Source organism: Eurosta solidaginis, chromosome 4 (genome assembly GCF_040869045.1).
Source record: "Eurosta solidaginis isolate ZX-2024a chromosome 4, ASM4086904v1, whole genome shotgun sequence".
NCBI classification, from domain to species: domain Eukaryota; kingdom Metazoa; phylum Arthropoda; class Insecta; order Diptera; family Tephritidae; genus Eurosta; species Eurosta solidaginis.
In genome coordinates, this window is record NC_090322.1 from 241,809,998 (window position 1) to 241,824,117 (window position 14,120).

The 14,120-nt window shown below is 36.6% G+C and overlaps 1 protein-coding gene and 1 long non-coding RNA gene across 2 annotated transcripts in view; one reads left to right on the forward strand and one right to left on the reverse strand.

Annotated features, from left to right (window-relative positions):
• RunxB (Runt related B) overlaps nucleotides 1–14,120 on the reverse strand; it is a 147,454-nt gene that overhangs the window by 35,495 nt on the left and 97,839 nt on the right. The gene's annotated exons all lie outside the window — the stretch shown is intronic.
• On the forward strand, nucleotides 10,852–11,543 carry LOC137249287 (uncharacterized). The gene is made up of 3 exons (XR_010952322.1): nucleotides 10,852–10,983; nucleotides 11,044–11,376; nucleotides 11,443–11,543. It is a non-coding gene; the product is annotated as an uncharacterized lncRNA (long non-coding RNA).

Sequence of the window (14,120 nt, forward strand, 5' to 3'; positions counted from 1 at the left end):
AAAATCACGAACTTATACATCTCATGGTTCTAGATCTAGCTAGATGTGGTTCATTGGTATCTTTCCAATTTGTCAAGAATTAAACCAAACCATTATTTGTATTGTAAAATGTAATGTCTTCATGACTGTTTTTCACTCTTCTTCTTTATTATGTTTCCTCGCCAAAAATATGCTTTCATAATGTAAGCAATCATCAAAACAATGTCAAGAAGTATATACGTTTGTATTCCTACCTCGTCGCCATTAATGGGTTAAAGCAACAGCAGCATCATTAGAGTCAACCAATAACAATTAAAAAGCAACACAATAATAGCGGTGTTAAACGACACCACTGAATCACGATTAACCTAGAACTTAATGCCAAAGCAAAAATTGGTCTAACCCATGAAAGTAAGTAAAATAAAATTTAAAAAAATTGTTATTTTAATAAAAAAATTTTAAAATAATTTAATTAAGAAATTACTAGCAGACCCGGCAGACGTTGTTCTGCCCAAAATTGGTCTATCTGCATACATTTTAATAAGCTTTTTCCGTCTAACTCTGCCATACCCCTCTACATTTCTTCCTAATCTTTTTATTCAATCCTCCCTTCGTCTTTTTCGCTTCATCTCCATCTTCGTCTCATTCTATCTCTTTCCCAGTCTCCTTCTCTCTTTTCTCTTCTCTCAAGTTTTTCTCCTTCTTCTTCATCTCTTATTGCCAGTCCCAGAGGGTGGTATGTATTTTGTTTCAGTCCCATTCCGAGTCTCAGTCACAGTCCCACTCCGAGTCCCAGTTTCAGTCCCAGTCCTAGTCCTAATCCCAGTCCCAGTACGTATCTGGTATACTTCCTTGAAAAAAGCATCGTAAATACTAATATAGGCAAATTTATATACGAAATTTCAGGCAAATCGAATAGGACATATGTAAATAGGTATGTGGGTATTATTAATTCTTGTTTTTATTTCGGCTTCGCATGCATATTTATCAGTTTTGCAGGTTGATGCGACTAAATCGAATATCACAATGAACTTTAGAGCTCTCAGCAACAGCTTTCATTTGATATCCATAATAAACACACATTCTAGGGGTATCCGGGTCCATATTTTGGCCCATATCTCGAGACCCTAGCCACTCAGCGGTGTAAAACTTACTCTGTACTATAGCACACATAAGCAGCTTCAATTTGATACCCATAATATAAAAACACATTCTAGGGGTACCCGGGTCCACGTTTTCGACTATATCCAATGGCCCAAACCTCCCAGTTGTATGAAAAGTATCCTGTACTATAGCACTCATCAACAGTTTTCATTTGATATCCATATTGTATAAACACATTCTAGGGGTACCCGGGTCCACGTTTTGGGCTATATCTCGAGACCCTAGCCTCCCAGTTGTATGAAAAGTATCCTGTACTATAGCACTCATCAACAGCTTTCATTTGATATCCATATTGTATAAACACATTCTAGGGGTACCCGGGTCCACGTTCTGGGCTATATCTCGAGACCCTGGCCTCCCAGTTGTATGAAAATTATCCTGTACTATAGCACTTAGCAACAACTTTCATTTGACATCCATATTGTATAAACACATTCTAGGGGTATCCAGGTCCACGTTTTCGCCTATAACTTGAGACCCTAATCACCCAGGGGTATGAGAATTATCCTGTACTATAGCACTCATCAACAGCTTTCATTTGATATCCATATTGTATAAACACATTCTAGGGGTACCCGGGTCCACGTTTCGGGCTATATCTCGAGACCCTAGCCTCCCAGTTGTATGAGAATTATCCTGTACTATAGCACTCATCAACAGCTTTCATTTGATATCCATATTGTATAAACACATTCTAGGGGTACCCGGGTCCACGTTTTGATCTCAAGACCCTAGACACGCAGCGAAAAAAAGGTAGACGTTGGCCGATTCTCATACCTACCCAATATGCTCCCAAAATTTCATGAGAATCGGTTCAGCCGTTTCGGAGGAGTTCAGCCTCTAAAACCGTGACAGAAGAATTTTATATATTGCATAACAAATTTGGGAAAAACTAAGGAAATTATTAAAAAAAATCTTGTTCTTGAAATTGATTTATTTTGGTCCTGAGCAGAATATTTCGCTCTCCCGGCCGTTTCCCCATAGTTTTTTATACTTAGCGAGTTCGAGCTCATGAAAGTATGCTGCTCTCCAACAAACATGAAAAAAACTATTTCTGCAGCCTTCACCAAATACATAGTTCTCTATTTGATCCCCAGCATTATTCTCAAATAATTCTCCAACCTTAGAGAAGTTTCGAGAAATCCATAGCTTTCAAATGCGCATAGGTTCAGCGCATTTATCCAGTTGATATTCCACATTGAATATTGAGTTGAGATAAATTTGAGAATAAAGATGTTCTCCAAGGTGGCACCACCAAAGCAAACTACCATTCATTGTTAAAAAATAAAGAAGTTGGTAGCATTAAGGAAGCGTGTTAATTTAAAAATTATTTATACATGTTTTATCTTATTTTGACGAAAATACTCCAATATCGGAATTTTACATTTGGGTCCAGTTAGAGAATTGCACTTGAGTACAAGCTGAGATTTATCTTTTTATCAACTTGAGCAACAGCTTTTTTGCCATAATAAAAAATGACATTTTCTTTGAGAACACTATAACTTCCAAGTTGACTCGCTGTTGAGAAATAACGCTTGAGATTTGAGAAATGTGCTAGTTTTCAAATTGAGCTTTAATGTGACTCAATCTAAAATATTTTTTGGGCTGTTTCTTCAAATTTTTCAATTTATTTATCACTAGCTATTATACGGTGCGTGGCTGACGCAGAAAAACTAATTTTCACTCCTTTGCTCCTGAAGTAATCCCGAAATATTCACGAAACCGTCTCGAAAAAATGCTAAAATCATCCACGAATAAACGAAGTCCGTCAATCCGTGGACAAAGGTGGCATTTACCTTATTTACTGATTGTCCGATTTGTCCAACTCAGTTTGAATCATTTGGTAGTTATGTTCTCTATGGCCTAACATACAAAACCGACCACATCACAGCGATTTTGGACTTCCAGGTTCAGAACATACGATATCCTTCAAGGGAGGAATAGGGAGAAGGCCTAGACAATGGCAGGGGTATTACAATCTACACCGACGGCTTGCAAATGGAAAAAGGAACTGGAGCTGGGTTGTACTCAACACATCTACAATTAAGCCAATCATTCCGACTTCCTGGCACATACAGTGTACACCAGCCCGAGGTCTATACCATACACAGAGCAGCAAAGCTGTATGGTCTCCGGCACCGACGTAACAAACTTTGTTGACAACCAAGCCGCCTTAAGGGCATTAGAGTCCAACATGATAAAATCGGATATCATGAGGAGGTATAGAGCCTCGCTAGCTTCTATAAGTGATATCCTGCTGGGTCCCAGGGCACAGCGGTATTGAAGGGAATAAACGCGCTGATGATTTGGCTGGGAAAGGTTTCGAGTTATTCGGGTTATTTCCTGGGAGAATCGAGGAATATGAGAATAGGGCAACGGACCTGCTATAGACCAAAAAGGTTGACTGCAAAGTTTCAAGGTTCTTATGGACATGCTTGGATAGGAAAGGCACCAGCTTTCTTCTCAAACTGAACAAATCCGCGGTGAGGGTACTTACGATTGTCATCACAGGTCATTATGTTATCGCACCAATGCTCCGACGGTTGCGAATACCACAAGCTTCCTCTGCAGAAACTGTCAGCATGAGGAGGAAGAGGAGTCGATCTAGCACTTTCTCTGCCGATGTCCGGTGCTTCAACGAAGAAGGCTCAGATTTCTGAGCTCACGGTTGTTCGATAGTCTGGCTGAGGTTGCGAAGGTGGACGTCTCGCTTCTTCTTGGGTTCATCAGGGAAAGCAAGTGGTTCGTTGAGGACCACTAGGAGGTAATGGGGTTAAACGAATGTGCCACCACCCTGCACTTACTGAGGGCACTCACAATGGGCAAAAATGTCTCCGAGTGGAAGTGTGGGTAAATCCCACGGACGCTCTCTTAACCTAACCTAACCTAACCTAATTCTCTTCTTATGGAAAAATATTATCAGGCCCTGTTTTATTGTATAAATCGACGTGTCTTAGTTTAACTGGAGAAAAGCGGCAAGTGCCTTTTACAAGAAAGGTAGGCAGATCAGGCCTAGATTTTTGCTTTTTAATTTTCTAAATGCAATAAAAAAATATATCCGAATGGGTTGAGTTTCGAACTGCGAAAGCAAATATTTATGTTCTATAGGCTAACTTCTTTGTTTTGGTCCAATAACCAGCCTAGTGATGTACTGTATGAACTACGATCCAAGATGAGGATTATCTACCCTTAGTTGCCAAGTTACTTTCGAATTAGGCTGTTGAATCCGGATTAAGTCATCATATATCAGCACCATTAGTCGTAATAGCAAACCGAATAGCAAAGAAAATAAGAGCAAAATGCACAACAGCGATTAAAATGGCAAAAGACAGCAGATGTCAGGCTGGCAAATTGGTGGATTGGTGAAGCTGAAAATGTTGTAATTTTCTTAGTTGAAAATTTTGTAGGCTTTGTCTATTGTAAGTATGAATCCAAAGCACAAGAAGCACGATGCTTTTATAGACGACATAAAATCCATTAAAATATTTAATCCTTTAACAAGGCAGCAGTTAACTGTTTATGCATATGCCTAGGAAAATGTGCGTGGGTACGTATGTGCTATACCCAGCAGCAATTACACTCTTGGCACAATTTGTGAAACGTTGGTTAACAATTATCATATTGAGTTTAAGGGTGGGAGAGGTTGCTTCTTTAAAGAGACATATTTAGCACGGTGCAAAGCACAACAGCTGCGAAAATGAGGGGTTGCTTGACAGGCTTAACACCAGATTCCTTTGTCTATAAACAAGTTGCGAAGTAGGAATTTCTATGTACTCGTATTAGGTGCGAACATTTAAAGAAAATCGATTACGCATCTTAATTATTTGCGTAGTTTCAGTGAACAATAAAACAGTTTACTTTAATTGCAAAGACTTGATACTTTTTAAAGAGAAACAGTTACTTTTAAACTTTTAGAGCGCTGTTGATGTGAACTGTGCGTTCACCTAGAAGAGAACCACATTTTCTTGGGGCTTCAGAAGTCGCGATTTTTTTTTTTCATACAGAATCCTTCTTGTTTCATAAAGTAGTGCTTCAAGTTTCAACGAAATATCTGAATTGGATCAAAAAATTAAGGGCGAAGAAACAAGCAAGTGCAGATTTACACGGAAAAGTATAAATATAGAAATATAAAAGTTGGTTATGGTTTTTCGATGACAAATTTCTAGTAGATACTGGAGTACTGCTAACAAAAACTTTCGAATGACCATAAAGGTCATATAGATATTAAGAAGAATCATTTGGTGAAAAATTCGTTTCATTTGGATGAGCCTTTCAATAGTTATAGGGCCGCACTTTTATTTGTCCTTAAATAATTTAAGTCGGGATTTAACTTTTATTTTTGGACTTATGAAATAAAAGCTTGGATTTCACTTTTATTTGTAAATTTTATTGAATAAAGTCGGAAAAATAAAAAGGTTGCATGATTGGTGCGGTGGTACCGAAATCCCGTAAACTTTCCTCAGGACAATTTTTGGACCCGGACTTTTTCGACTAACTAAAAAAAACAATTAAAATGGATTACTGAATAAAACACTTACCTGAAGTGAGAAAAACATTTTCTAAAAAAAATATTCTTTGAGTTGATTAAAATTTCTATTAAATTATATAATATATAACATTTGTATTAACTTTTCACTTAATTAAAGGAAAATTGTTCTTAAATTTTTTTCAATCAATATTATTTAATCCCAGTAAAGTGCGGAGCTATTTTTCGAGTGTTCCCGGATTACATCCTTGCAAGTAAGGGACCGTTTCGCTTGCAACACTTCTGAGTACATGAAATGCTATTTTGTGCCCTCAGTCTTCAAAATATGTTCTAGGCGATAGGATAATAAAAAAAAAAATTCCTTTCACTTCCTAAGAAAAATTTATAATTTAAAATAATTTTGCATTTCTCCCAAAGCAACAAAAAGGGAGTTGTAGGAAGTCCTTTGAAAACTTTGCAAACTTTCATTATTATCGCAATTTTCTCATAAATATAACATATAGATGTTTTGCAAAATCATCCCTCAAAAGTCACTCAGCATATTCCTTTGGAGTCAGAATAACAACTTTAGCTCCCAACAATTTACTTGAATTTGGTAGATAAGGGCAGCGATGCATGAATAAGCATTTCTATGAGTTAATTAATTGCCACATTTAAAAATTTAAATTTCAATTTATTTAAATATATGGGCGATTCTCGGTAAACTGTACAATTTCACCGGCGGATTTGGAATACAAATTTTTCTCAGATAGAAGTTGTCCGGATTTATTTTTGTTATCACTATGTAATAAAAATGCTAAATTTTACACCATTCTACTACAACTATAATGAAAAAAAAGTTATTCATAAATATGTAGAACAGGGTGGCTACTTAATGCTGATGTTAACTATTTAGTATATAAATTGTTTTGTCGGACTAAATTAGACCTTTTATGTGCTTTCATGTTTGATTCAAGGTTCTGGGTGTTGCTAACATAATTTCGAAATCAAAGTTATAAAATTGAAAATGGCGAAATTGAAATTGCCACGTAACTGACATTTGGACTTTACGTGCTGAATACGACGCTTGTACTTAATTTTTATACTCAGTTGAGCAGAGCTCACAGATTATATTAACTTTGATTGGATAACGGTTGGTTGTGCAGGTATAAAGGAATCGAGATAGATATAGACTTCCATATATCAAAATCATCAGTATCGAAACAAAATTTGATTGAGCCATGTCCGTCCGTCCGTCCGTCCGTTAACACGATAACTTGACTAAATTTTGAGGTATCTTGACGAAATTTGGTATGTAGGTTCCTTGGCACTCATCTCAGATCGCTATTTAAAATGAACGATATCGGACTATAACCACGCCCACTTTTTCGATATCGAAAATTTCGAAAAATCGAAAAAATGCGATAATTCATTACCAAAGACGGACAAAGCGATAAAACTTGGTAGGTGGGTTGAACTTATGACGCAGAATAGAAAATAAGTAAAATTTTGGACAACGGGCGTGGCACCGCCCACTTTTAAAAGAAGGTAATTTAGAAGTTTTGCAAGCTGTAATTTGGCAGTCGTTGAAGATATCATGATGAAATTTAGCAGGAACGTTACTCTTATTACTATATGTATGGTTTAAAAAAATTAGCAAAATCGGAGAATGACCACGCCCACTTTAAAAAAAAATTGTTTTAAAGTGAAATTTTTACAAAAAATTTAATATCTTTACAGTATATAAGTAAATTATGTCAACATTCAACTCCAGTAATGATATGGTGCAACAAAATACAAAACCAAAAGAAAATTTCAAAATGGGCGTGGCTGCGCCCTTTTTCATTTGATTTGTCTAGGATACATTTAATGCCATAAGTCGAACAAATATTTAACAATCCTTGTGAAATTTGGTAGGCGCTTAGATTCTAGGACGGTAACTGTTTTCTGTGAAAAAGGGCGAAATCGGTTGAAGCCACGCCCAGTTTTTATACACAGTAGATCGTCTGTCCTTCCACTCGGCCGTTAACACCATAACTTGAACAAAAATCTATATATATTTACTAAACTCAGTTCACATAATTATCTGAACACACTTTGTATTGGTATAAAAAATGGCCGAAATCCGACTATGACCATGCCCACTTTTCGATTTCGAAAATTTCAAAAAATGAAAAAAATGCCATAATTTTATACCAAATATGAAAAAAGGATGAAACATTGTAATTTCATTGGTTTATTGACGCAAAATATAACTTTAGAAAAAAACTTTGTAAAATGGGTGTGACACCTACCATATTAAGTAGAATAAAATGAAAAAGTTCTGCAGGGCGAAATCAAAAGCCCTTGGAATCATGGCAGGAATACTGTTCGTGGTATTACATATATAAATAAATTAGCGGTACCCGACAGATGATGTTCTGGGTCACCCTGGTCCACATTTTGGTCGAAATCTAGAAAACGCCTTCACATATACAACTACCACCACTCCCTTTTAAAATCGTTATTAATACCTTTAATTTGACACCCATATTTTACAAACACATTATAGAGTCACCCCTGGTCCACCTTTATGGCGATATATCGAAAAGGCGTCCACCTATAGAACTAAGGCCCACTCCCTTTTAAAATACTCATTATCACCTTTCGTTTGATACTCATAATGTACAAACGCATTACAGAGTCAACCCTGGTCCACCTTTATAACCATATCCCGAAAAGGCGTCCACCTATAGAACTAAGGCCCACTCCCTTTTAAAACACTCATTAACACCCTTCATTTGATATCCTTATCGTACAAACAAATTCGAGAGTAACCCCTGGTCCACCTTTATATCGATATTTCGAAAAGGCGTCCACCCATAGAACTAAGGCCCACTCCCTTTTAAAATCCTCATTAACACCTTTCGTTTGATACCCATATTGTATAGACGCATTCCACCCTGGTCCACCTTTATGGCGACATCACGAAAAGGTGTACACCTATAAAATTAAGGCCCACTCCCTTTTAAAATACTCATTAACACCTTTCATTTGATACCCATGTCGTACAAACAAATTATAGAGTCACCCCTGGTCCACCTTTATGGCAATATCTCGAAAATGCGTCCACCTATAGAACTAAGGCCACTCCCTTTTAAAATACTCATTAACACCTTTCATTTGACACCCATATTGTACAAACGCATTCTAGAGTCACCCCTGGTCCACCTTTATAACGATAACCCGAAAAGGCGTCCACCCATAGAACTAAGGCCCACTCTCTTTTAAAATACTCATTAACACCTTTCATTTGACACCCATATTGTACAAACGCATTCTAGAGTCACCCCTGGTCCACCTTTATAACGATAACCCGAAAAGGCGTCCACATATAGAGCTAAGGCCCACTCCCTTTTAAAATACTCATTAACACCTTTCATTTGATACCCATATCGTACAACAAATTCTAGAGTCACCCCTGGTCCACCTTTATATCGACATTTCGAAAAGGCGTCCACCCATAGAACTAAGGCCCTCTCCCTTTTAAAATTCTCATTAACACCTTTCGTTTGATACCCATGTCGTACAAACAAATTCTAGGGTCACCCCTGGTCCACCTTTATGGCAATATCTCGAAAAGGCGTCCACCTATAGAACTAAGGCCACTCCCTTTTAAAATACTCATTAACACCTTTCATTTGATACCCATATCGTACAACAAATTCTAGAGTCACCCCTGGTCCACCTTTATATCGACATTTCGAAAAGGCGTCCACCCATAGAACTAAGGCCCTCTCCCTTTTAAAATTCTCATTAACACCTTTCGTTTGATACCCATGTCGTACAAACAAATTCTAGAGTCACCCCTGGTCCACCTTTATGGCGATATCTCGAAAAGGCGTCCACCTATAGAACTAAAGCCCACGCCCTTTTAAAATATTCATTAAGACCTTTCATTCGATACCCATATCGTGCAAACAACACATTCCAGGGTTACCCTAGGTTCATTTTCCTACATGGTGATTTTCCCTTATTTTGTCTCCATGGCTCTCAACTGAGTATGTAATGTTCGGTTACACCCGAACTTAGCCTTCCTTACTTGTTTTTTATAATCTATACTTTGATTTTTTTGTCGCAATGAAACCTTTCAGGATATAAAATAACCGGTATGATATACTTATTTGTTTTCTTGTAATAACATACCACGTAACTGACCTGTTTTTTTACATCGTCGTTTTCCCCACTTTAAGCTATGCCAAACACTCAAATGTCATTAACACTGAAACTTGTAAATACAAAAAATGTCAGTGCGATCGTCCTCTGCCATATTCTATCTTTTGCAGTGTCAAATTGTCCACTATGTAGTGATAATAACAGCATAATGAAAAGCGAGCAAAATCGTTCAAAACTGATGGACAAGATTCGATACGTAATTTATGTCTCGAAATCGCCTTTTTTCATCACAAATCTATTCGTAAACAAAAGTTTTAACGAAAGACAATAAAATCATGCCAATTTTTCCTACATATTTTTGAAATAAATCAATGATACTTCGACCGATATTTGAAAAACGTTGTTGAGGACATGCCACTCAACTGACATTTAGGGTATATTGTATAATCTCATAGACGTTCTATTCAAATACTTGACTGTTTATGCATGTGCTCTATTTAAACACATCAAAACTAACAAAATAACATCAAACTTGTACAGTCAATTATTGATTAACCTGCTAACATGGCGCAACGCTACAAGGTGGTAGCATGTAACAGCTGATTATAAACTTTTTTTATTTGATTTGATACATCAACTTCCGGTGCAGTACGATTTTGACATTTGTCCATCGAATTTACAAAAACAAAGTACATGGAAATTTTATTTATGTTTTTAGGTATGTCACCATGCTGCCACCTGTACTGCGATTCACTAACTTCTATAACGATTTTCAGTATTGATATAATATCATAACGATAATTTTAACGAGTTTGCTATTCAGTAACTTATCTTTATTTATAACTCGATATAGAACAATCAGCTGTTTCCTATAACGATTTGACAGGAGACTTATATCGTCGGTTTTTTTTTCACGCTATAGGTGGTTAAGATAATTTATTAACAAAATTTATTAATATTTTGGTGTTTTCGTGTTTCAAACAATAAAAATAATGGCATTTGAGTTTGTAGCGAATAATTTAACGCAAAATGTAACAGCGTCGAGTGCATCAAGAATAGATAGGCGCTTTCTCAGGGATATCGATGATCCTTTTGAGCTTGAGCATGCAGAATTCAAAAAACTGTACCGCGTATCTCCGGATATTGTGATGGGACTTGCTGATCGGCTACACGAAAATCTAAGAGGACAGAGGATCTCAGCAATATCGGAAGAGAAACAGGTAAAGCTACTAAAATCATTGAAAATTTGCAGTGTCCTTACTTACTAGATATCTTTGAAGGTTTTGTGTGCCTTACGTTTTTATGCCACTGGATGTTATCAACGGCCTGTAGGAGAACAGTGGGGAATTTCGATGAGCCAGTCTTCCATCAGCCGATGTATCCATAGGGTGACTGATGCAATAAATGAGAAAGTGCTTTTCGACGAAATCAAGTTTCCTATGACGCAGGAAGAACGACAAGCTGCCAAAGAGGTATTTTCGTCAGCACCTGCGCCCTTCGTTGGAGGAACGATAGGAGCGATTGACTGTACGCACGTTTCCATTTTAGCTCCAAAAGTTCATGAGGAAGCGTACGTTAATCATCATGGATATCATTCCATAAATGTGCAAATGGTAGGTTAACTAATTTAACTACTTAATAATAAAGTGCATTGCTACATGATTTTTACATTTTTGTAGATATGTGACCCAAATTTAAAAATTTTAAATGTGAATGCCAAGTTTCCGGGAGCACGTCATGACGCATATATTTGGAGTAGTTGTGCAGCTCGGCGAGCAATACAGAGAGCCCATGAAAATGGGAATCGTCATATGTTTTTAATAGGTAATATCTATTGATTGTTCTTATTATTTTTCATAATTTGAAATATGCAACTTTCAGGTGATTCTGGGTACCCATTAGAGCCGTGGCTTATGACACCACTACCGAACCAGCCTGAGGGTACTCCCAAGTTTCGATATAACGAGGCTTTATGCAAAGCTCGAAATCCCATCGAGAGACTCTTTGGTGTTTTGAAAGGAACTTGGAGATGTCTTTCACGGCAAAGAGTTCTTTTGTATGAACCGGGCTTCGCCGGGAAAATTGTAAATGCTTGCTCAACATTACACAATATTCGTTTGCGTGAGCAGAGCTTTGAGATTGATGACATCGACCCAATTTTGGTGGAACATGCTGTGACCAACTCAGAAGAAACCTTTAACTCGATATCTTCAGCTGGAAAACGGGTCCAAGAGAGACTCATAGCAAATGTTTTCTCCTGAACAATACTTATATTTTTTTTTTTAATTTTTGAAATTTTCACCAAGTTTTGCTGAAGCTAAATTATGTTCGCTTTTTTAAAAGTTTTGCGTTCGAAACTTTGTATAAAAAAATTCACGAGGTCCGCTGGAAAAAATTCCCAAATATCAGAAAGCCATTCAAGTGAATTAAGTTAAGACATTATTGTATAAAAATTTAATAAGCCACAAAACTGCATACTCAGAAAAATTCTAAAAACTCTCAGCAAAAAGTGGTAAGTTTTCATTCACATTGTTAGTGTTACATCGTGATATATACTTGAAAAAATAATATCGAAAGTAGTTTCAGAAAAACTTGGTGAAACTCCAAAAACCCTGTGACGAAGACTGATGTCCATGAGTATTTGCGCAAAATTAATTTTTCTCCTCTAACACAAGTTTATATTCTATATTTTTTATTAATTCCTGGACGTTTTTTATTTGTATAAAACCTTAAAAATTAAGTCATAAAAACGAGAAAACATAAGATAAAAATTCAGTACAATACATATCACATGTTTTTTTTATTAAATATACACGTATGTATATATTTAAAAGTTAACACGAAGCTCTAGAAAATTAATCGAATTTCAAAAAAATGTCATCAACATTTTTAACTTTTATTCAGAATTGTTAGAAAATGTAGTTTTGTATCTCATTCAATTTTAGGCAAGGAAGTGCAAGTTTCATGACCGTAAACATTTCCGTTGATTTTTTAGAAACTTTTTTGCTAAGGGTGTTGCGTATTTTCTTCCATATAACAGATGAACAAAATGTACTTTTCAGGGGAAAAAATTAGCAACACCCTTAGCAAAAAAGTTTCTAAAAAATCAACGGAAATGTTTACGGTCATGAAACTTGCACTTCCTTACCTAAAATTGAATGAGCTACAAAACTACATTTTCTAACAATTCTGAATAAATAGTTAAAAATGTTGATGACATTTTTTTGAAGTTCGATTAATTTTCTAGAGCGAGTTAAAAAAAGAGAGTTAAAAAAAATCAAAACTAAGCTAAATACTAAAATACTAGTTTATAGCCTATCAGACAGCCGGTTAAACGCATCCGACCACTTTCCAATTTCTTTAACAATTGCAAACAATGCCTCGTTCTGCTTCGCTTGCATTTCAATTAGCTTGGCCTCATTTTCCAATCGTTTGGTCTCATTTTCTGCCAGTATCTGTTGATAGGTGTTGTAGCCATCCCACATTCAACAGCCTCCTCGTCATCATCAGCTTCTTGCTCCTTATTTTTCCTTTTTGAACCCCTGCGCAGTGTTTGGTCGGGGGTAGCGGACGGTATTGCAGCAACTACACATTCTACAGTCGGAGTCACCGCCTCCTCGTCATCGTCCTCGAAAATCAAACGCAGCTCCTAATTATAATAAAAACAAACAAAATAATTCGGACACATATATGGAAATAAGTGTAAAACTATAACTTCACCTCTTCTTCTTCCATTGTATCCGGGCAATCGTGTGAGCCTTTCAACATATTTTTCCCCAATTAAATTTAACACACGCATCTCCATTTCATTCGGCGCCGGGACGGTAATTGGCCGATTGCCTGTTTGGGCTCTTTGCACATTTCGGTCCCGAACGCGGTTGCTCGTGCGGCCTTTTAAATCGCGCCACACCTACTTCCAAAGAAATAAAACACGAAATATAGACACATTTATGAATAAACATAAATATCTCCGGAAAAATCAAAGTTAAAAGTGAATTCTGATAACACGATAAGTCTAGGACAAACATCGGCTACAAATATTTCCTGACAGAAGTAAAATTTTTATTTTCCACCTTCGGATTATTGATACCGTGGTCAAAACGTGTCTTTTGATAGCTCTCGATATTTTTGGACGTTTTTAAGCAGTCTACCACAGTCCTAGACTTACCGGAATCACTAAATTCTTCGTTTGAATTTTCACACAATATTAACTTTTCACCGCAACACATTTATGTATGTTTTTGGGATTAGCGTACAAGTTAAATGTACATATACTATCCACACATATTTGTACATAAGAACCAAACACTAATATGCAAACAAATGGCCGAACGTAACTTTGTCAGCGCTTTCCGCT